The 23103-nt window shown below is 42.7% G+C and overlaps 1 protein-coding gene across 2 annotated transcripts in view; it reads left to right on the forward strand.

Moving 5' to 3' along the window:
• Positions 1-23103, forward strand: part of P2RY6 (pyrimidinergic receptor P2Y6) — an 84749-nt gene that overhangs the window by 52280 nt on the left and 9366 nt on the right. Inside the window, exon 2 of one of the 2 annotated variants that reach the window (XR_012880631.1) lies at positions 10289-10413. The exons of the other annotated variant lie outside the window; for it this stretch is intronic. The gene's annotated coding sequence lies outside the window, so the exon portion shown is untranslated. Of the gene's footprint in view, positions 1-10288; positions 10414-23103 lie in introns of those variants that run through there. 2 annotated transcript variants of the gene reach the window in all.

Below are 23103 nucleotides of genomic sequence, written 5' to 3' on the forward strand. Positions count from 1 at the left end.
GCTTGATCTGCCCAATCACCTGTAAGTGTTATTTTTATCTGCTAGATCTGCCGTGGTCACCTGTAAGTGCTATTATTATCTGCTAGTTCTGCCCAATCCCCTGTAAGTGTTATTATTATCTGCTAGATCTGCCCCAGTCACCTGTAAGTGTTATTATGATCTGCTAGATTTGTTCCAGTCACCTGTAAGTGTTATTATTATCTGCTAGATCTGTTCTGGTCACCTGTAAGTGTTATTATTATCTGCTAGATCTGCCCCGGTTATATGTAAGTGTTATTATTACCTGCTAAATCTGCCCCGGTCACCTGTATGTGTTGTTATTATTATCAGCTAGATCTGCCCCAGTCACCTGTAAGTGTTATTATCTGCTAGATCTGCCAGGTCACCTGTAAGTAATATTATTATCTGCTAGATCTGCTCCAGTCACCTGTAAGTGTTATTATTATCTGCTAGATCTGCCCCGGTCTCCTGTAAGTTCTATTATTACCTGCTAGATCTGCCCCAGTCACCTGTAAGTGCTATTATTACCTGCTAGATCTGCCCCAGTCACCTGTAAGTGCTATTATTATCTGATAGATGTGTCAGGTCACCTGTAAGTAATATTATTATCTGCTAGATCTGCTCCAGTCACCTGTTAGTGTTATTATTATCTGCTAGATCTGCCCAGGTCTCCTGTAAGTGCTGTTATTACCTGCTAGATCTGCCCCAGTCACCTGTAAGTGCTATTATTATCTTCTAGATCAGCCCCAGTCACCTGTAAGTGCTATTATTATCTTCTAGATCTGCCCCAGTCACCTGTAAGTGCTATTATTATCTTCTAGATCTGCCCAGTCACCTGTAAGTGCTATTATTATCTGCTAGATCTGCCAGGTCACCTGAAAGTGTTATTATTGTGTTGAAGAAGCGTATAAGTATAACAACAACTCAGCCATGAAGCAGTAGACCACAAAACTCACAGAGCGGGACCACCAAGTGCTGAAGAGCGTGTTACGTAAAAATCGCCGATTCTCTGTTATAGCACTCACTGCAGAGATCCACACTGCCTCTGGAAGTGACATCAGCACCAGCACTGTGCATCTGGAGCTTTATGAAATGGGTTTCCATAAGCGCTGCACACAAACCTAGGACCACTATGCACCATGACAAGTGGTTGCTGAACTGGTGTAAAGCACATCATCACTGGACTTTGTAGCAGCAAGTTCTCTGGAGTAATAAATCACGGCTCACTATCTGGCAGAATGATGGAGGAATCTGGGTTTGTGGATGCCAGGAAAACGCCACCTACCAGACTGCATAGTGCCTACTGTAACATTTGGTGGAGGACGGGTGATGGTCGAGGGCTGTTGTTCAGGATTCAGCACAAAGGCATTTTACAAACTCATATAGGTGTGATAGATCAGGGACCACATACTTTTGGCCATATTGTGTAGATCATCACACCATGGAAACCTCTCCCCATTCTATGATGAAATTCAAATATATTTTTTAAAGAAAAAACGTTTACTTGTAAGGGGCCATGTCCTTAACCATTCCAGTTCCGGCTCTGAATCAGCTGCATGTACATTTATCAGAGAAATCTTCTGCTACAAATCCCTCCTCTACCTACTTCTCCAGCTGGACCAACATTAATCAAGCACCCTTTACATATGTCCATCCACCACCACGCCACCTCTTCCCTCTACAATTGATAGTGCAGCCTACGGCTCATACTTCAGATCTGGCAATAGAGGAAACAGCCCAAAAACACCCCTTACCTAAAGCACTTGGGCAAACATGGTGGTTGGAGAAGCAAAGATCAGTGCTGAGGGCCTTCCACCATCCGGACCCCATGGCAGTTGTATATTTATTTGGCTCCTTCTAGACCTGTCCTCTGCTTTCGACAAACTCGACCACCCCCTCCTGGTACAAGTTCTCTCATTCATTACAGACTTGGCCCTCTCCTAGACCTCATCATACCTCATCAACCGAACATTTAGTGTCTCCCACCCAAACACCACCTACTTGTCTCGTCCTCGCTCTATTGGTGTCCCTCAAAGCTCTGTCCCGGGACCCTTGCTCTTCTTCATCTACACATTTGATCTGAGACAGCTGATAAAATCCCATACATTTCAGTACTACTTCTCTGCTGATCGGGATAATATTACATTCTGCCCTGTCTTTCAAACCGCACAGTTCTTACCACTTCTTGCCGCCTCCTCCAAAGTGCCAGCTGGGGAAACCATAAACGGACTACCCAAGGGTGCCAGCATAAAGCCAGACTACACCTTGACACTTTTTTGGGACAATGAGTTCCCTTGTCCTGTCTGGGCAGTTTGTACAAAATTCCACTCATATGGCCGGAGCTTGTTACATGGCACTATTAGTGGAAATATTGTTAATCTGGCAACCCGATGGGGGGTTTCTCTACAATCTCAGAAATTGGTGTGTTCAATTGCTTCCCACAACCCTGCCGTTGGATTGAGATCTTGAGGCTGATCTTTTTAGGCTGCTGAATAGCCTTTTTCAATCTTGAGGGGTCTAAAGTTCCAGGAGCCCATTCCTACACTATAGACAGCAGGCTACATCCAAACAGACTATTACCAGATGAAACCATGTAGCTGTGTGGCACAGTGCCAATGGTGCCAGAAATTGGCGCAGTGAGGCAATGAGAGCCCAGAATGAAGACGCATTCTACTAAAATTGGTCAGATTGAGGCATTTTCAATTTCTTTTTACATTAAAATAAGGTATTTATCCCCTTTCAGTTATCTTAAAAGCAGTGAATAGCACAGACTGTATATGAAGCAGCTCTCTCTGCCTCTCTCACAGCAGGAAATCTCAGCACAATAAGCATTAGTATATAAATTACATCAGATTGGATGTTGTAATCACATCTCTTTCTGTCTATGTCCCCTGACCGCTAGGTATTATATCCCACACCAAGCAGGCTCTGGCAACCAGCAGAAACTTCCATGTGGAAAATATAAGTTATGTTTTTGATGGAGGGAGCATTAATTTTGTTATCGAAAACCATGGGATAAAATGGGATGTTTATGTCTTGATAGATGAACATTGGATCTTAATATTCCATTTGATCATTTTGCTATTCACAACCCCAGGCAACAAACAACTCCGGAAGAGGCCCCATGTCTAACCTGTTCTGCTTCTAACTTTGTAACTTCTTAAGTGTTTTTCCTGCAAGTATTGGCTTGTGATCAAGATCAGTAAATCATCTGTGGAGGAAGGAAGTTTTCTACATATGTGCAATCCATTGTGGACGGCCAGGTACTGGGGATGACAGGAATCAATGTGAGACCTTTCCTCACAAATACTTTTAGCCTTACGTGGTATTTTCAAAGAAAGCAAATTTCCACAGAAGTAGTTTATTTGCTTTGGTACATGATTGATCGTCTCTATTGTTGTCATAAGGTCATATTTTTTTTTTAGTTAAATAATGTTTCCTATTTCTTCGGAACTGTGATGGGAAGGTCTGACAATCTCTATCTAGTGACGCTTGGGGGAGAATATTTAAGTAACCTAATTTACTTTACCCTTTTGCCATAGCAAAAACTAGTCACATAACTATCATTCCCCTCCTAAAAGGATGGCAAACCACTGCTGGAGGTAAGTGCTCATCGAGAACATCAGTAAATCCCAGGCCAGTTTGCGGACACTGCTCCAGATGAGATCAGGTATCTCAACCACACCTATTGCAAAACCGTGCATAAAATCAAGCACACAGTGATGCACTCTCCATAGACAAACATTGCTAGTAGTATAAGTGGTGCTGAAGAGCTCAGTGACTGTACATCTGGCACTGGAAGAAAAAGCAATAATGTCAGCATTCCAAAAATGTGAATCTTTTTATTGTCCCCATAGTACAGACACAAGCAACATTTCGGCTCTAAGGGAGTATTTTTCTAGGCACTGTCATCGCATGCCACCTTTGCCCCAGGTCAGTTGTGAAATTTCTGAACCACTAGCTCTGACCCAGTCACCTGTAAGTGTTATTATCTGCCAGATCTTCCCCGGTCACCTGTAAGTGTTATTATCTGCTAGGTCTGCCCCAGTCAGCTGTAAGTGTTATCATTATCTGCTAGATCTGTCCCAGTCACCTTTAAGTGTTATTATTATCTGCTAGATCTGCCCCGGTCACCTGTAAGTGTTGTTATTATTATCTCCCCCGGTCACCTGTAAGTGTTGTTATTATTATCTGCTAGATCTGCCCCAGTCAGCTGTAAGTGTTAATATTATCTGCTAGATCTGCCCCGGTCACCTGTAAGTGTTGTTAATATTATCTGCTACATCTCCCTGGTCACCTGTAAGTGTTATTATTATCTGCCAGATCTGCCCGGTCATCTGTAAGTGTTATTATTATCTGCTAGATCTGCCCAGTCACCTGTAAGTGTTATTATTATCTGCTAGGGATGTCCAACAAGCTTATATAGGTTAGATGGTCAGGGGCCCAAATATTTTTGGCCAGATAATGTAGTCAGCAGACTGAGGAATCCTGTCCTCATTATATGACAAACTCCTCCAAATATGTTTTTGAAAGAAAAAAGTTTTATTTGTGAGGGACATATACTTCACACTTCTGGTTCCAACTTTGGATCAGCTGCAGAAACATTCATCAGAGCAATCTTCAGCCACACATTCCTCCTCCACCCCTTCCCAGGCGAACCCACAATTACCAACCACTCCTTACATACGTCCATCCACCACCACTCCACCTCTGCCCTCTACAATGGGCAGGATGTAAACTAAGACTGGTTTATCTTATTTGAGTCTAAGGAACGGAGATAGTAGGAGGTATTTCCGCCAAATTTTAAACTTTCTGATATGAGTCAATATTTCAGATCTGAAAATTAGAATTAGGAGGCTACAGCCCAAAATCACCCCTTCTCTAAAAAACTTATGTTAGAATTAGGCAGGCATGAAATTTGGGGAGCAAAAGACACAATCCAAAATCTATAGGAAAGTCTTCCCAGAAGCCAACTCCATAATAACCCAAATGGTTTTGGAATAGCATGCCCACCAAGCTCATATAGATGTAATGGTCAGGAGTCCACATACTTTTGGCCAGTTCGTGTATTTTGGAGTTGCAGGAGAAACATTTAGAGATTTCTCTTGTTTAGTAGGATCCAGATCCCATTATGCTCATACAGCTGCTTTAGGATTTCTGGAGGAAATGACCTACGGCTGATTCTGTCCCTGAACATGTAGAACAGACTTGGAACCAGATTGCCAACCCCTCGTTTATAGGATTTATGTTCATTTGGAGACTCCGTTCGACAGCAACCAAATGATGCCCAATGAATTAATCTTATTTAAGTCGAGAGTAATAAAATTAGGAAATTGTTTTTGAAAGGAAATGAAATATGTATTGCAACAATTTATGAGATTATGGAAAAATGGAAATTGTTCTGTGTCACATTATCTGCTAAATAAGAGCACTCAAAAATGTCCTTGTCTCCCAATCATTTTAGCAGAGAGACGCGGGCACCTCCCCATTGGGGCTAAAGACTGGCACGATGGAGGTCCCAGTTATTGTCCCCACAGACCAGATTTTGATGTCTGATTGACATGTCATAAAAGTATTTTTTTGACCACTCCAAAATTTTCCAAAAAGTTTCTTTAGGATGGAATTTCCTTTGATAATTGACTTTAAAATGTATCCAATTTCCATGCAAAATGACATGTACCTGTATTCACTCTTCTGTCTAAATAGTTTTTTAATTACTACACTGTAAATCTTTATGAAATTACAAAATTGACAAAACTGCAATTTCACAAAATGGTAGAAAAAGAACTTTAACCCCTTAGAGACCCAGCCAATTTTCAATTTTTCATTTTTGTTTTTCCATCATCGAATTCCAAGAGCCATAACTTTATTATTTTCCGTCAACATAGCCGTATGAGGGCTTGTTTTTGCGGGAAGAGTTGTAATATTTAATGGCACCATTTAATATACCATATATTGTACTGGAAAATGGAAAAAAAAAAGAATAATTTTTTGTTGGTTTCATTTTTACGGCATTCATAGCGTGGGCCAAAATGACATGTTATAAAATATAGGCACATAAGAATGTGAAACAACAACTTATAGAAGTCGAAAAAAAAAATATTCTTTGTATAAATATTGTAGTATACAAAAACACTATACGGGTCAGTTCACACAGAGTTTTTTGACGCGGAAACCGCGTCGGAAAGCACACCAAAAAACATCCGAAAATGCCTCCCATTGGTTTCAATGGGAGACGGAGGCGTTTTTTTCCCGCGAGCGGAAAAAACTGCTCTTGGGAAAAAGAATCGACATGCCCTATTTTTGGGCAGAGAAAGCGTATTTCCCGGCGTTTTTGGCCATTGGCGCTTAATGGCAGAAGGCGAAAAACGCTGCGAAAAATGGCTTGCAGGCAGAGTAAAATCTGCCTCAAAATTGTATCTCTATACAAAATGACATGTTACCTTTATTCTGCGGATCAATACGATTATGGTGATACCAAACTTATATTGTTTTTTAAGATGTTATACTTTTACAAAGAAAAAATAATTTTTGTTAAATTCTTGGGTACATACAACTTATTAAATTAATTTTATTACATATTTTGGCAAGGCTTAATAATAGAGCACTGGTAGCAGATTTGGTTTATATGAGCCTTTCCTCTGTGTACTAAACCAAGTGGGCACATGAGCATAACTAAGGGCATAACATACACAAGAAGGAAAGACATAGCAATAAGATAAGGGGAGAGAGCAGGAAAATGTATGCAATTGTATTTAGGTGGGTGACTGGGTGACCAAAGACAGCTCTCCAAAGCTTCCAAAATGGGTGACCATGATTTCAACTTCCTGTTATTAGTTAAATTAGATGGTGGTTGGATGTTCAGCCTGACAAAAACTCTATAGAGCAATTTTATAGAGCTCTCCTGCTCGCTTCACCAGTTACCAGGACTTGTGTGGCTGTACCTTAAACCACAACAATAAGAACCATGGGGCAGATTTACTATAAAGTCCAAAATGAAGACCGCGTAAACTTAGACCAGGCAATCTGAAGATGCGTCAAATTTATCACAGTGGTGCACGCAATATAATACATTTGGGGCATCTTGCTAGACATTTTTCTTTCCCTTATACCAGCTCTTGACTGACTCCCTGACTGACTTATTTTGTACATTTAAGCCAGGCCCATTCCAGCTACACCCAACCCCTTTTCTAGAAGTCCCTAGTGAGCGCAAAAATCTGTTCTTAAAATAGTTTATTGAAATGTGCAAAATTATGACAAAATTTGGTGCATTTTTTTGACAAATTCTAGACACAGACACAGTAAATTTGCCCCATTGTAATGGCAGGAAGGAGGTGAAGGGAAAGTGAGCCCTAATCTACCCACCGCCCTGTCCCTGCCTACTTGCAACGACCCGCCCTAGGCGACGAGGTACAACTGGGCGGCGGTCCCTACGCTGTCTAAGTGCACAGGAAAACAAACAGGGAACACGCAAGGGAAGGGGCAGGAGCCACGGAACGCCACGAGGAAACGGAGCGGCGAACGAACAGTCAGGACCAGGACGAAGTGAGTACACCCGAGCGGGTACGGAGACAGAAGCAAGCCAGGGGCAAAGCAAAGCAGGTCAAGCAGAACTGCAGCAAGGCAGAAGCACGGCAGAAGCAGGCTGGAGCAAGCAGCAGTGGGGCCAGGAATCCAAAAGAATTACAAGCACTGAGAGAGAACAGGGCAGGTAATAAAGGACAGGGGGCGGAGCTAACTCCGACAGACCAGGCCGCGATAGGCTCTCCCACTCCTGAGCCTGCCACCCTGGTTGGTGGGAGATGGTGTCAGTCGAACAGGTCTGGCCTCAGGTGTGGATTGATTAATCCCAGGAGTATACCTAGATGAAGTACCTGGCAGATCCCTAACACCCATGTCTTCCTTATCTCCATGACGTTGCTTTCCTTAGGCATATCAAATGGCAGATCTTCAAAAACTTTCCATTCGGTCAACCATAGGCATAGAGGTAGATTCACTGCATCTAGAATGTCTCATAAAATTTCCAAAAATTTTGCGCAATTTGCCACAATTTTGCACATTTCATGTTAGTTATTTTTCATTTAACAGATGTTTGCACCTCACTAGACACTTTTAAGAAGTGTCTAGGAAAGAAGGCATGGCTTAGTGGGGAATGGGCGTGGCTTCAATGCGCCAAAATGCACCAAATTGCGGAAAACCGCGCCAAGCTAAAACTAAGTTAACCAAGAATCGGTATATGGAAGATCTTCTGACTGCCTGGTCCAAGTTTACACTGTCTAAATCTTACACAGCTCAGTAAATCTGCCCCAAAGTCTCTTATAATAACTGTGAATAAACTAAGAAAATAAACAAGCACCCCCCCCCACCATCGTTTCCCTGCAATTGATTAGATGTAATTCCGCTTTGAATTAGGAAACCATCAGCTGGTAGAGGGGGCTGGGGTAGGATTTCTAGTAAGTCCTTCTTCAGAACCTATAAGACCTTAACAGCTACTTGGAGGCCATCATTCTTATTCCCAGACGTCTCAGGGGGACGTAGGACAGTAAGTGTCTGTCATAGTCTAATACTAACCTGACCCCCGGACTCTCGGACCCCCACCCACACCCACTTCTGCATTATGTGCTGGAATTTTGGCATCCTCTCCATCACCGGCTGCTAATAGAGAACTTGGATGAAATCCATTTTTGCTAATGGATCTGTGACGCTTCAAAATATTTTTTGTGTTTTATATTATAGATTTTTCACTATGTTTCTGCAAGGTAAGCTCTCCCCAGCCGGAGGGAATATTTCCAATTCTGCTCCGTAGATCCTAAACTAGAAATCTGTGCGAATGATTCAATGGAATAATAAGGCATACAAAAATTCCAAGGCAAATAACACCGTCATAATGTGCACAAAAACCAAATAGTACCATGTATTACATAAATAATGCCGCCATACAGAGGCCAAACAGTGAGAAAGTAGCGAGTAGCGAGCTAACACGGAAAATATCTGGTGAGGCAGTTGGTTAATAATATTATAACAGGTTGTTCATAGGGTTTATAATAATATCTCAGGTGAACTAAAAGGTTAATTAAATACTTGCTAGTGTAGTGTGAAAGTAATAATATCCTAGATGATCTAGAGGAGTAATAAATACAATTCCAGATGGTTTTTTTCTGCTGAGATCTCTGAAGTCTACGTAGGAATATAGACATAATTATCTGCATCGAGCGGTAAGCCTCAGTAACTGCTGCACAAGGGGTTGTGAAGGTACCCATAGCCATCCCCTGGATATTCTGGTTGGTCTTGGAAGGTGCAAGTCTATAGAGCACAACATTTTACAAATTTAGCAATAAGTTATCATGTGCATACATATCATCAAGGGCAAGTATGTAAAAATACCCTCTATTTGCCTTATTCATGATCCCAAGTTTCAGAACCATTGTGGTCTAGAAACAAAATTCAAAGTTTTTCTAATTGTGTTGGGTCTTCCTACTTAGGCTATGTTCACACAGAGTTATTTGCAGAGGAAATTTCTGCCTCAAAATTCCGAGATTTTGAGGCAGATTTTGACCTTCCTGCACGCGGTTTGCCGCTTTTTTCGCTGAGTTTTTTGCACCATTTTTCTCTCGTTCCCATTGAGTGCTACGGGCAAAAAACTCTGCGAAATACGCTTTCTCTGCCTCCCATTGATGTCAATGGGAGGTCAGAGGCGTAACCGCGCGAAGATAGGGCATGTCCCTTCTTTCTCCCGCGAGGCGGTTTTACCGCTCGTGAGAGAAAACCGCCTCCGCTTCCTATTTAAATCAATGGGAGGCAATTCCGGCCGGTTTTTGACAAGTTTTACGGAGCGGTTTCCACGCCAAAAAAATCGTCAAAATACTCCGTGTGAACAGGGCCTAAGAAGAAAACTTAGATTACAATCAATAGTATAAAAACAATAATATTATTAGTATTTAAATTTTCATTATTATTATTATTTTATTATATTTCTTAGTATTATCATTTATATTATTATTACTATTATTTTTAAATATTATTCTGAATGTTATTATTATTTATATAATATTATATTATTATTACTATTATATCATTATTATTACTATTATTATTATTTATCTTCTTACTGTTATTATATCATTATTATTATTACTATTATTTTTATTATTACTATTATTATCACGGCTCCGTCAGTCTGTACACAGGACACATTATAATACAGATATTGATGTGATCCCAGTATACAATCTCCATCTGCAGCTGCGGAGTCCTAAGATTAATATCATCTGATTTGTGTGTGTCCTAGACTTCTCCGTGATGTGGGATCGATCATATTCTAGAATTTATACATAGACCCTACCGGACGCTCCCTGCTCTCCGCACCACTACTCTTCTTGGTTGATTCACTCCAGCAAGTGCCGGAATTTGAGAATTTTGGTTACATGGAACCTTTAGGTACATACATTGATATTTACAATATGTGAGTTTTCTCTCCCTCTCTCTCTCTCTCTCTCTCTCTCTCTCTCACTCTCTTAATGATGTAGCAGAGCTGAATTTGTTATTTAACTGTTTGGGGACTGCATTGTTTTAACACAGTTAAAATTTGTAAATATGGTGGTTAAAAATGTGGTGGTTGTTACCTGCAGTCCTAGAAAAACATCACAGATCACACATAGTGATACTATCTGAGTACAGATAATGTGGCTCTTGTTACCTGCAGTAATAACGTAAAACCCTGATAACGTATTTCGGGTCATTTATAGACACTTTCTTAGAATGTAATTTTACTTGTATCAGTTCTATAACATATTAGATAGACAGTATTATTATAGTAGTTATATTCTTGTATATAGGAGCAGTATTATAGTAGTTATATTCTTGTATATAGGTGGCAGTATTATAGTAGTTATATTCTTGTATATAGGGCCAGTATTATAGTAGTTATATTCTTGTATATAGGGGGCAGTATTATAGTAGTTATATTCTTGTATATAGGAGCAGTATTATAGTAGTTATATTCTTGTATATAGGGGCAGTATTATAGTAGTTATATTCCTGTAAATAGGAGCAGTATTATAGTAGTAATATTCTTGTATATAGGGGCAGTATTATAGTAGTTATATTCTTGTATATAGGAGCAGTATTATAGTAGTTATATTTTTGTATATAGAGCAGTATTATAGTAGTTATATTCTTGTATATAGGGGCAGTATTATAGTAGTTATATTCTTGTATATAGGGGCAGTATTATAGTAGTTATATTCTTGTATATAGGAGCAGTATTATAGTAGTTATATTCTTGTATATAGGAGCAGTATTATAGTAGTTATATTCTTGTATATAGGGGCAGTATTATAGTAGTTATATTCTTGTATATAGGAGCAGTATTATAGTAGTTATATTTTTGTATATAGAGCAGTATTATAGTAGTTATATTCTTGTATATAGGGGGCAGTATTATAGTAGTTATATTCTTGTATATAGGGGCAGTATTATAGTAGTTATATTCTTGTATATAGGAGCAGTATTATAGTAGTTATATATTTGTATATAGAGCAGTATTATAGTAGTTATATTCTTGTATGTAGGGAGCAGTATTATAGTAGTTATATTCTTGTACATAGGGGGCAGTATTATAGTAGTTATATTCTTGTATGTAGGGAGCAGTATTATAGTAGTTATATTCTTGTACATAGGGGGCAGTATTATAGTAGTTATATTCTTGTTTATAGGAGGCAGTATTATAGTAGTTATATTCTTGTATATAGGGGTAGTATTATAGTAGTTATATTCTTGTATATAGGGGCAGTATTATAGTAGTTATATTCTTGTATATAGGGGCAGTATATAGTAGTTATATTCTTGTATATGGGGGCAGTATTATAGTAGTTATATTCTTGTATATAGGGGCAGTACTATAGTAGTTATATTCTTGTATATAGGGATAGTATTATAGTAGTTATATTCTTGTATATAGGGGCAGTATATAGTAGTTATATTCTTGTATATAGAGGCAGTATTATAGTAGTTATATCCTTGTATATGGGGGCAGTATTATAGTAGTTATATTCTTGTATATAGGGGCAGTATTATAGTCGTAATATTCTTGTATATAGGGGCAGTATTATAGTCGTTATATTCTTGTACATAGGGAGCAGTATTATAGTAGTTATTTTCTTGTATATAGGGGCAGTATTATAGTAGTTATAGTCTTGTATATAGGGGTAGTATTATAGTAGTTATATTCTTGTATATAGGGGCAGTATATAGTAGTTATATTCTTGTATATAGGGGCAGTATTATAGTAGTTATATTCTTGTATATAGGGGGTAGTATTATAGTAGTTATATTCTTGTATATAGGGGTAGTATTATAGTAGTTCTATTCTTGTATATAGGGGCAGTATATAGTAGTTATATTCTTGTATATAGGGGCAGTATTATAGTAGTTATATTCTTGTATATAGGGGGCAGTATTATAGTAGCTATATTCTTGTATATAGGGGACAGTATTATAGTAGTCATATTCTTCTATTTTGGGGCAGTATTATAGTAGTTATATTCTTGTATATAGGGGGCAGTATTATAGTAGTTATATTCTTGTATATAGGAGCAGTATTATAGTAGTTATATTCTTGTATATAGGGAGCAGTATTATACTAGTTATATTCTTGTATATAGGAGCAGTATTATAGTAGTTATATTCTTGTATATAGGAGCAGTATTATAGTAGTTATAGTCTTGTATATAGGGGCAGTATTATAGTAATTATATTCTTGTATATAGGGGGCAGTATTATAGTAGTTATATTCTTGTATATAGGGGACAGTATTATAGTAGTTATATTCTTGTATATAGGGGCAGTATTATAGTAGTTATATTCTTGTATATAGGGGGCAGTATTATAGTAGTTATATTCTTGTATATAGAGGCAGTATTATAGTAGTTATATTCTTGTGCATAGGGAGCAGTATTATAGTAGTTATATTCTTCTATATAGGGGCAGCATTATAGTAGTTATATTCTTGTATATAAGGAGCAGTATTATAGTAGTTATATTCTTGTATATAGGAGCAGTATTATAGTAGTTATATTCCTGTATATAGGGGGCAGTATTATAGTAGTTATATTCTTGTTTATAGGGGGCAGTATTATAGTAGTTATAGTCTTTTATATAGGGGCAGTATTATAGTAGTTATATTCTTGTATATAGGGGCAGTATTATAGCAGTTATATTCTTGTACATAGGGGGCAGTATTATAGTAGTTATATTCTTGTATATAGGGGGCAGTATTATAGTAGTTATATTCTTGTATATAGGAGGCAGTATTATAGTAGTTATATTCTTGTATATAGGGGGCAGTATTATAGTAGTTATATTCTTGTCTATAGGGGGCAGTATTAGGGCACGGCCAGACGTGGCGGATTTCCTCCGCAGCTGTCCGCATCAATGCCGCACAGAATCTGCGTTGCAGATTCTGCGGCGGATCTGCCCAAGATGTGCAGTAAATTGATGCGGACTAGCTGCTGCGGACTGCGGGAAAAGTACTTCCCTTCTCTCTATCAGTGCAGGATAGAGAGAAGGGACAGCACTTTCCCTAGTGAAAATAAACGAATTTCATACTTACCGGCCGTTGTCTTGGTGACGCGTCCCTCTTTCGGCATCCAGCCCGACCTCCCTGGATGACGCGGCAGTCCATGTGACCGCTGCAGCCTGTGATTGGCTGCAGCCGTCACTTAGACTGAAACGTCATCCTGGGAGGCCGGACTGGAGACAGAAGCAGGGAGTTCTCGGTAAGTATGAACTTCTATTTTTTTTACAGGTTGCTGTATATTGGGATCGGTAGTCACTGTCCAGGGTGCAGAAACAGTTACTGCCGATCGCTTAACTCTTTCAGCACCCTGGACAGTGACTATTTACTGACGTCTCCTAGCAACGCTCCCGTAATTCCGGGAGCCCCATTGACTTCCTCAGTCTGGCTGTAGATCTAGAAATACATAGGTCCAGGCAGAATGAAGAAATGTCATGGCAAAAAAGCAAGACGCATCCGCAGCACACATAACATGTGCATGACAGCTGCGGACTTCATTGCGGAATTTAGAATCTCCATTGAAGTCAATGGAGAAATTCCGCCATGAGTCCGCAACCAGTCCGCCACAACTCCGCAACATCCCTTGCATGCTGCGGACACCAAATTCCGCACCGCAGCCTATGCTCCGCAGCGGAATTTTAAGCATCGTCTAAACGAACACTTCTAAATAGAAGTGGAAGTCAATGGAGAAACGGCTCCGCTGCGGATTAACGCTGCGGAGTGTCCGCAGCGGAATTCAAGTGAAATTCCGCCACGTGTGAACCCAGCCTTATAGTAGTTATATTCTTGTATATAGGGGCAGTATTATAGTAGTTATATTCTTGTATATAGGGAGCAGTATTATAGTAGTTATATTCTTGTATATAGGGAGCAGTATTATAGTAGTTATATTCTTGTATATAGGGGCAGTATTATAGTAGTTATATTCTTGTATATAGGGGCAGTATTATAGTAGTTATATTCTTGTATATAGGGGGCAGTATTATAGTAGTTATATTCTTGTATATAGGGGGCAGTATTATAGTAGTTATATTCTTGTATATAGGGGGCAGTATTATAGTAGTTATATTCTTGTATATAGGAGCAGTATTATAGTAGTTATATTCTTGTATATAGGGGGCAGTATTATAGTAGTTATATTCTTGTATATAGGAGGCAGTATTATAGTAGTTATATTCTTGTATATAGGAGCAGTATTATAGTAGTTATATTCTTGTATATAGGGGGCAGTATTATAGTAGTTATATTCTTGTATATAGGAGGCAGTATTATAGTAGTTATATTCTTGTATATAGGAGCAGTATTATAGTAGTTATATTCTTGTATATAGGAGCAGTATTATAGTGGTTATATTCTTGTATATAGGGGCAGTATTATAGTAGTTATATTCTTGTATATAGGGGGCAGTATTATAGTAGTTATATTCTTGTATATAGGAGGCAGTATTATAGTAGTTATATTCTTGTATATAGGAGCAGTATTATAGTAGTTATATTCTTGTATATAGGAGCAGTATTATAGTAGTTATATTCTTGTATATAGGAGCAGTATTATAGTGGTTATATTCTTGTATATAGGGGCAGTATTATAGTAGTTATATTCTTGTATGTAGGGGGCAGTATTATAGTAGTTATATTCTTGTATATAGGGGGCAGTATTATAGTAGTTATATTCTTGTATATAGGAGGCAGTATTATAGTAGTTATATTCTTGTATATAGGAGCAGTATTATAGTAGTTATATTCTTGTATATAGGAGCAGTATTATAGTAGTTATATTCTTGTATATAGAGGCAGTATTATAGTAGTTATATTCTTGTATATAGGGGGCAGTATTATAGTAGTTATATTCTTGTATATGGGAGCAGTATTATAGTAGTTATATTCTTGTATATAGGAGCAGTATTATAGTAGTTATATTCTTGTATATAGGAGCAGTATTATAGTAGTTATATTCTTGTATCTAGGGAGCAGTATTATAGTAGTTATATTCTTGTATATAGGGGCAGTATTATAGTAGTTATATTCTTGTATATAGGGGGCAGTATTATAGTAGTTATATTCTTGTATATAGGAGCAGTATTATAGTAGTTATATTCTTGTATATAGGAGCAGTATTATAGTAGTTATATTCTTGTATATAGGGGGCAGTATTATAGTAGTTATATTCTTGTATATAGGGGCAGTATTATAGCAGTTATATTCTTGTACATAGGGGGCAGTATTATAGTAGTTATATTCTTGTATATAGGGGCAGTATTATAGCAGTTATATTCTTGTACATAGGGGGCAGTATTATAGTAGTTATATTCTTGTGATTATTCCCCTCAATGATGCAGCGTTATAGAAAAGGGGAAGTTGTACTGTGCACTATATTGAGAGAGGAAATGTTGCTGTGTATCTAAGTGTTTTTGAGGTCACACAGACATAACATACAGAAGAAATGAGGAAGCGGCACATGTGGTCCCCTGCTGTTTCCTACCCACAAACTAATGTCTATGGGGGCTGATGAATTAAATACCTAAAACTGGTGAGGGTTATAATTCCATAAAAAAGTCTCTGCCTTATTCCAGATGGGACCAGGAATAACCACATAACGCAATGTTTTTAAATGAATGCATTTATTTAAATGGTGTGTAATTTTGCAACCTTTTTATGTCTACAAAGTAAGCCCAGCGTAATGTAGGCGCAGCCGTAATGAAGCAAGCGCATGACTAGGTGTTTGGGAGTTCTAGGCTATTATGTATTAGGTATTATGTGTTAGGCTATATTTGTAGGGATGGGAGGGTTATGTGAAAGGGGGCATGGGGCAAAATGTATCTATATGTGGTGGGTGGAGAATAAAGTATATAAGTCCATGCGGGGAAGAGGCAGCCCTCTTTCCCGCTGGACAACAGGAGAAATTTTTGTCCTGTTATTATATTTAAAAGACAAATATACAGATTAATATTTCTACTTACCTGATGGAAGCGGCGATGGAGACAACGATGGCCAGGATCCGCGATGCAGCGATGCAGCACGGCGTGGGATGGCTGGATGCGCTGATTGCCGGGGCTCTTCCTCCGGTTCCAGCGGCTGGAGAGGAGAGTGAGGGACGCAGCAGCAGGCGTTCCAGGCCTCAGGAGAGGCCTTCATCTGCAGAGACGCCTCGGTCTGGTCGGCGCCGAGGGAGCCCCTCCAGGGACCCTCCTCCTCCTGCTGGTCCGGAGCTGCACCCTGGCGTCGGTCCACGGAGGTCTGGGAGGAATCCCATCAGGCGGGCGAGACCGGAGGTGACAGGAGGGGGGGGGCCGCGGCGGCCATCTTCCTCCCTCCTGTCTTCAACAACAACGCCGGAAGTGGAGGCGGGACCGGATGCGCGCGCAAGACCGGATGCGCGCACAGGACCGGATGTGCGTGCGGGGCCGGATGCGCGCGCAGGTCCGGAAGTGACGGCTTTCTCCGGCGCCGATGCTCCAGGTGCCGGAGGAGCTCAGCGGACAGACATCAGGACACCAGCGCCGACCCGCAGGAAGAGGCGGGCGGCATCTAGATGGGGAGCGAGATCGCCTCCTGCAGGAGCAGGGAGGCGTGCGGCGGCGACAGCGACCGGAGGTACCCGGGCAACTTCTTGGAATGACGCCGGGCCCCATCCGGACGAGGGGGGGCAGCGGTCTGCTATACAGGCAGCGACGACTACAAGAAGATTTTATTTTGACAGCCCTGCAGAAGGACTGGATCGGCAGGGCTGTCGTTCTGAATATGCCACGCCACCAGGGGGTGGCAGGATCGTGGACGGGCCGCATTCCGCGGAGCCTAGAGCAGCAGCGACTGGAAGTGCGGGGAGCTACGGGGAGCGTGGGGTGCAGGAGCACCACTCCCTAGGATCGTCACGACCGACGCCTGGATTATCTGGAGTGATGGACGCGTCCGCTGGGAGGTCACCTCAGGGACGTACGGGTGAGTCTACCACTGATGTGGTGCCGGGGATGTGTGGGGGGGATGTGGGGGGGATATTGTCAATGTCACAGATGCAATTGTTGTTTAGAGGGATGCAGGAGTATTTTATGAGAATTGTGCCAGGCGTAGAGCAGTCGCCAGCGAGGGTATGGGGCGCTGCTAGTGAGGCGTCTGCTAGTGCGGCAGGGAGTGCGGTTGCTAATGAGGCGATTTCTGGTGCAGCTGCGGCAGTGATTGCGGGTGTTAGTGAAGTGGCGCCGGTTGTGGGTGCCGTAGTGGCTGTGGGAAAAGCAGTTGACGAGGCGGCTAGTACAGCTAAGAAGGTGGTGGAGGATGTGCGTTTGGCTGACGCCGCTAAAGGTGAGGTTTATGTGTGTTTTGAGGGCCCGCTGGGGGCACATTTGAAGGTGGAGATTAGGGAAAAGATATGGAAAGATGAATATGTTGAGATTTTTTCTTTGCTGCCGTTAGAGAAGTTTAATTTGGACCGGTGGAAACCGGATGAAAGTAAGAAGGAGGAGGAGGAGCGGCGGCGGTATCGTTTGATTCCACGGACTTTTGCGAATTGGCTGCAGGCCTTCGCTATCTTGGCTAGTGTGGTGGGTGAGAAGGCGCCGGAGAACTGTTCGGCGCTATTCTGTTATATGGATTCGGTAGGGGAGGCGTATCGTGTATACGGTGGTAATGCGTGGTTGCGGTATGACGAACAGTTTCGTCAGCGGAAGTCGGTGCGCCCGTCGTTGCGATGGGATCACAAGGATATCAGTTTATGGATGCGTCTGATGTCTGCGCCAAAACAGGGGCAGCAGCCCTTTCGTGATGCGGCCGGCGGTCAGGGGTCAGCAGCGGGTCGGTCAGGATCCTCAGGAAAGGGGTGTTGCTGGCAGTATAATGAGGGGCATTGCAAGTTCGGCCCAGATTGTAGGTACAAGCACGAGTGCTCCGGTTGCGGAGGCGCCCATGGTTTGTCCAGATGCTTCAAGAAGCATAAGGGCAGGCAGGGAGATGCTGAGCAGAAGAGGGGCGACGCCGGTGAGGGTGGAAAGGATGCTCCCGTTTTTAAGGGGCTATCCAAATAAGAAAGTGGCGGATTTGTTGTGGTTAGGATTTTCAGAAGGTTTTCGGATTCCTTGTACGTCGGTTGGACGTGACGGGGTAGTCCGTAATTTGTCGTCTGCTTTGGCGCGGCCTGATCTGGTTACGGATAAGCTGCTGAAGGAGGTGGCTTTGGGCCGCATGGCGGGGCCGTTTTCCTCCCCGCCTGTTCAGAATTTGCGTGTTTCCCCGTTAGGTTTGGTTCCAAAAAAGGAGGTGAATAAATTCCGCCTTATTCATCACTTGTCTTATCCGGAAGGCGAGTCGGTGAATGACGGCATTGATCCGGCCCTGTGCGCGGTCAGTTACACTAACTTTGATGCGGCGGTTGTTTGGGTTCGGAAATACGGGAAGGGCTCTCTGTTAGCGAAAACTGACATTGAGGCCGCTTTTCGTTTATTGCCGGTGCATCCGGATAGTTTTTGTTTGCTGGGATGTTATTGGCAGGAGGAATATTTTGTGGATTGTTGCCTCCCGATGGGCTGCTCCATTTCATGCGCTTATTTTGAGATGTTTAGCACGTTTTTGGAGTGGGTGGTCCGTCGGGAGGCGCAGGTGCAATCTGCCCTACATTATCTGGATGATTTCCTGTTTATCGGTCCGCCGGGTACCTATGTGTGTGCAGGATTGCTACACACTATGGAGAGAGTGGCAATGGATTTTGGGGTACCTTTGGCGCCTGAGAAAACTGAGGGACCCACGACGGTCATTAAGTTTTTGGGAATCATGATTGATTCAGATAACATGGAGTGTCGCTTGCCTGATGATAAGTTGCTGGAGATGAGAGAGTTGGTGGCGAGTGCGCTGCGCAGGAAGAAGATACAATTGCGGGACTTGCAATCCTTGTTGGGGCATTTGAATTTCGCTTGTAGGATTATGCCCATGGGGCGGGTGTTTTGCAGGCGGTTGGCGAATGCTACCGCAGGGGTGCATTCCCCTCATCATTTCATTAGGTTGTCGGCGGAGGTGAAAGCTGACTTGTTGGTGTGGGGGGAGTTTTTGCAGACCTATAATGGGCGGTCGGTGCTCATGTATCAGCCGGTGTCTAGTGTGGACTTGGAGCTGTATACTGATGCATCAGGTGCATGTGGATTTGGGGCTTATTTCCAGGGGCAGTGGTGTGCAGGAGTTTGGCCTGATACATGGCATGAATGTGGTTTTGTCCGTAACTTGGCTCTGCTGGAATTGTTCCCGATTGTGGTGGCTGCGGAGTTGTGGGGGGATTGTCTGCGGGACCGGAGAGTGCGTTTCGTATGTGACAATCTAGGTGTCGTTCAGGCTGTTAATGCGCAGACAGCTAATTCTCCGCCAGTCGTGCGACTATTGCGACATTTAGTTTTGAGAGGTCTGATGTTGAATGCGCATTTTGTGGCAGTGCATATTCCTGGGGTGCTGAATTCTGTGGCTGATTCCCTTTCTCGTCAACAGTGGGACAGGTTTCGTCTGCTGGCGCCGGGGGCGGAGTCTCATGGCCTGCCTTGTCCAGAGCATCTGTGGAAGGTGGTGTGACAATGGCGATGTCGCTTGTGGAAAGGTCGGTTAGTGCGGTCACGTGGCAGAGGTACAGTGCGGTGTGGCAAGTATGGGAGACGTTGTTGGAAAATGCGCAGGCAGGTATTGCAGATCGGCAGGCGTGTGTGCTGTATTTTATAGGAAATGCGTACAGTGAGGGGTCGTCTGCAGCAATGGTCGCTCGCAGTTTGTCGGCCTTGGCTTTTTGGTTTAAGAAGAAAGGTGAGGAGGACGTGACTAAGTCCTTTCTGGTGCGGCAGGCAATGAAGGGTTTCAGGAGGGGTTCCGCAGTTAGGGATCTCAGGAAGCCGGTGTCATTTGAGCTGTTGGTAGCGATTTGTGAATTGTTGAGGGAGGTTTGTGTTTCAGCATTTGAAGTGCGGCTATTTACACTGGCCTTTTCTTTGGCTTTCTTTGGGGCGTTCCGGATATCGGAGTTGGTGTCGGCCAGTAAGAGTGTGGCAGGGGGTTTATTGTATGCTGATGTGGATTTGGATGGCTCCTGCCTTTCTTGTTTGCTCCGTAGATCTAAGACAGATCAGGAGGGGAGAGGTTTTGTGGTGCGTTTGTATGAGTTACCAGGGTCGCGGGTGTGCCCGGTCCGCTGTTTTCGGGAGTTTGTTGCGGTGAGGCCTGAGGGCCCGGCATCCTTGTTGGTTCATGCAGACGGGCTGTCTCTGTCAAAATTCCAGTTTTCACAGGTGTTCAAAAAATGTATCCTGTTGTCCGGCAGAGGGGGAGCAGGTTTTAGCTCTCATTCCTTTAGAATTGGCGCAGCTACGGAAGCAGCTCGGTGGGGTTTATCCCCGGCGATGGTTAAGAAGATTGGTAGGTGGGAGTCAGACAGATACAGGTTGTATGTGCGGCCTCACTTGCTTTGAGGCGGTGGTGATAAGATGTGCTGGAGGTGGATATGGAGTAGTTACGTTGTTGTTTTGTGTTGTTTTAGGTGCAGGTCCCTGCTTGATTTGGATCAGGGGGCACTCCTACGTACACTGGGGAGGTGTGCGTGCTGATGTTCGTCCGGCCGGACGGCAGTTGGGCATGGATCACGCAGAGGTGCAGGTCAGATGGTTGGGCCTGCGGGGCATGCTGTGGTGTAGGCTGTTACCAGAGGTACAATTTTATGCGGGATTGGACAGGGCGCCGGATATCTTAGTGGTGCACCTTGGCGGCAATGATTTGGGCATTCGGTCGTCCAGGGATTTAGTGAGGGATGTGAAGATTGACCTTTTGCGGTTGTGGTCGGCGTTCCCAGGAGTGGTTATTGTATGGTCTGATATTGTGGCTCGCAAGGTGTGGCGGCAGGCACGTTCCATACATAGCTTAAACACAGCGCGAGCAAAGGTCAACAAGGTAGTTGGCAGGTTTGTGGCACGCAATGGCGGTGTTGTGGTGAAGCATAAGGAGTTGGAGGGTAGAGAGGTAGGTTTCCTCAGGGCGGATGGTGTTCATCTAAACGAGGTGGGTCTGGATATGTGGACCTTGGACATTAAGGAGGGCATGGAGAAAGCCCTGCAGTTGTGGAGGGACAATCATGTGTAAGGGGTCACACATGATTGTCGTGGCGGTAGGAGGAGGGGTCTTTGGAGGCACGGAATGAGAAGGAGAAGCAACAATGGAGATTGTTGCAAGAGAACTCGGGGCGTTTAACCCGGGATAGTATTGGAGGGGCTGGGGAGTGGTTACCCAGCTCATATATATTCCTGATGGGCAGGGTCCCCAGGAAGGGAGAGAGAGGTCTTGGACATGGTTGGTGCCCTCGGGTCAGGTGCAGAACGGCTGTAGGGTAAGGGGTCCAGACCTAATAAGGAAACGATGGAGTTTAATGATTGAAGTGCCTTCAAGGATCCTTTATCTGGAGTTGGGAAATAGAGCAGGATGTTATCATGGAGTTATGATGTGTTTATGGTTATGCTCTTTTTCAGAAAAAAGGTGTGTTTAATAAATGGCTGCTGTGGCCTTTACACCAAAATTCATGTGTGGTCTCTTATTGGGGTTTGGGGTGTAAGGTCGTAGATAGCGGAAGCATCAAACATACCTTAAGTCAAGTAAGCCCAGCGTAATGTAGGCGCAGCCGTAATGAAGCAAGCGCATGACTAGGTGTTTGGGAGTTCTAGGCTATTATGTATTAGGTATTATGTGTTAGGCTATATTTGTAGGGATGGGAGGGTTATGTGAAAGGGGGCATGGGGCAAAATGTATCTATATGTGGTGGGTGGAGAATAAAGTATATAAGTCCATGCGGGGAAGAGGCAGCCCTCTTTCCCGCTGGACAACAGGAGAAATTTTTGTCCCGCCCGCCCTCCCAGTATTTTCTCCTGTTTATGGGAATTTGTCGGTTGGGGTTTTGTTTTGTCACAGTAGCAATGGCGGTAGGAGGAGGGGTCTTTGGAGGCACGGAATGAGAAGGAGAAGCAACAATGGAGATTGTTGCAAGAGAACTCGGGGCGTTTAACCCGGGATAGTATTGGAGGGGCTGGGGAGTGGTTACCCAGCTCATATATATTCCTGATGGGCAGGGTCCCCAGGAAGGGAGAGAGAGGTCTTGGACATGGTTGGTGCCCTCGGGTCAGGTGCAGAACGGCTGTAGGGTAAGGGGTCCAGACCTAATAAGGAAACGATGGAGTTTAATGATTGAAGTGCCTTCAAGGATCCTTTATCTGGAGTTGGGAAATAGAGCAGGATGTTATCATGGAGTTATGATGTGTTTATGGTTATGCTCTTTTTCAGAAAAAAGGTGTGTTTAATAAATGGCTGCTGTGGCCTTTACACCAAAATTCATGTGTGGTCTCTTATTGGGGTTTGGGGTGTAAGGTCGTAGATAGCGGAAGCATCAAACATACCTTAAGTCATGCATCCTAAAATAATTAAAATAAAGCAACTTTTAAATCATTTTCATTTTAATTGTGCTCCCGTTTGGTACCTACAGCTCTTATGCAGACCTCTGTGTTTCTGTGGTTACAGACTACAAACAAACCCTGT

Source organism: Rhinoderma darwinii, chromosome 2 (genome assembly GCF_050947455.1).
Source record: "Rhinoderma darwinii isolate aRhiDar2 chromosome 2, aRhiDar2.hap1, whole genome shotgun sequence".
NCBI lineage: Eukaryota > Metazoa > Chordata > Amphibia > Anura > Rhinodermatidae > Rhinoderma > Rhinoderma darwinii.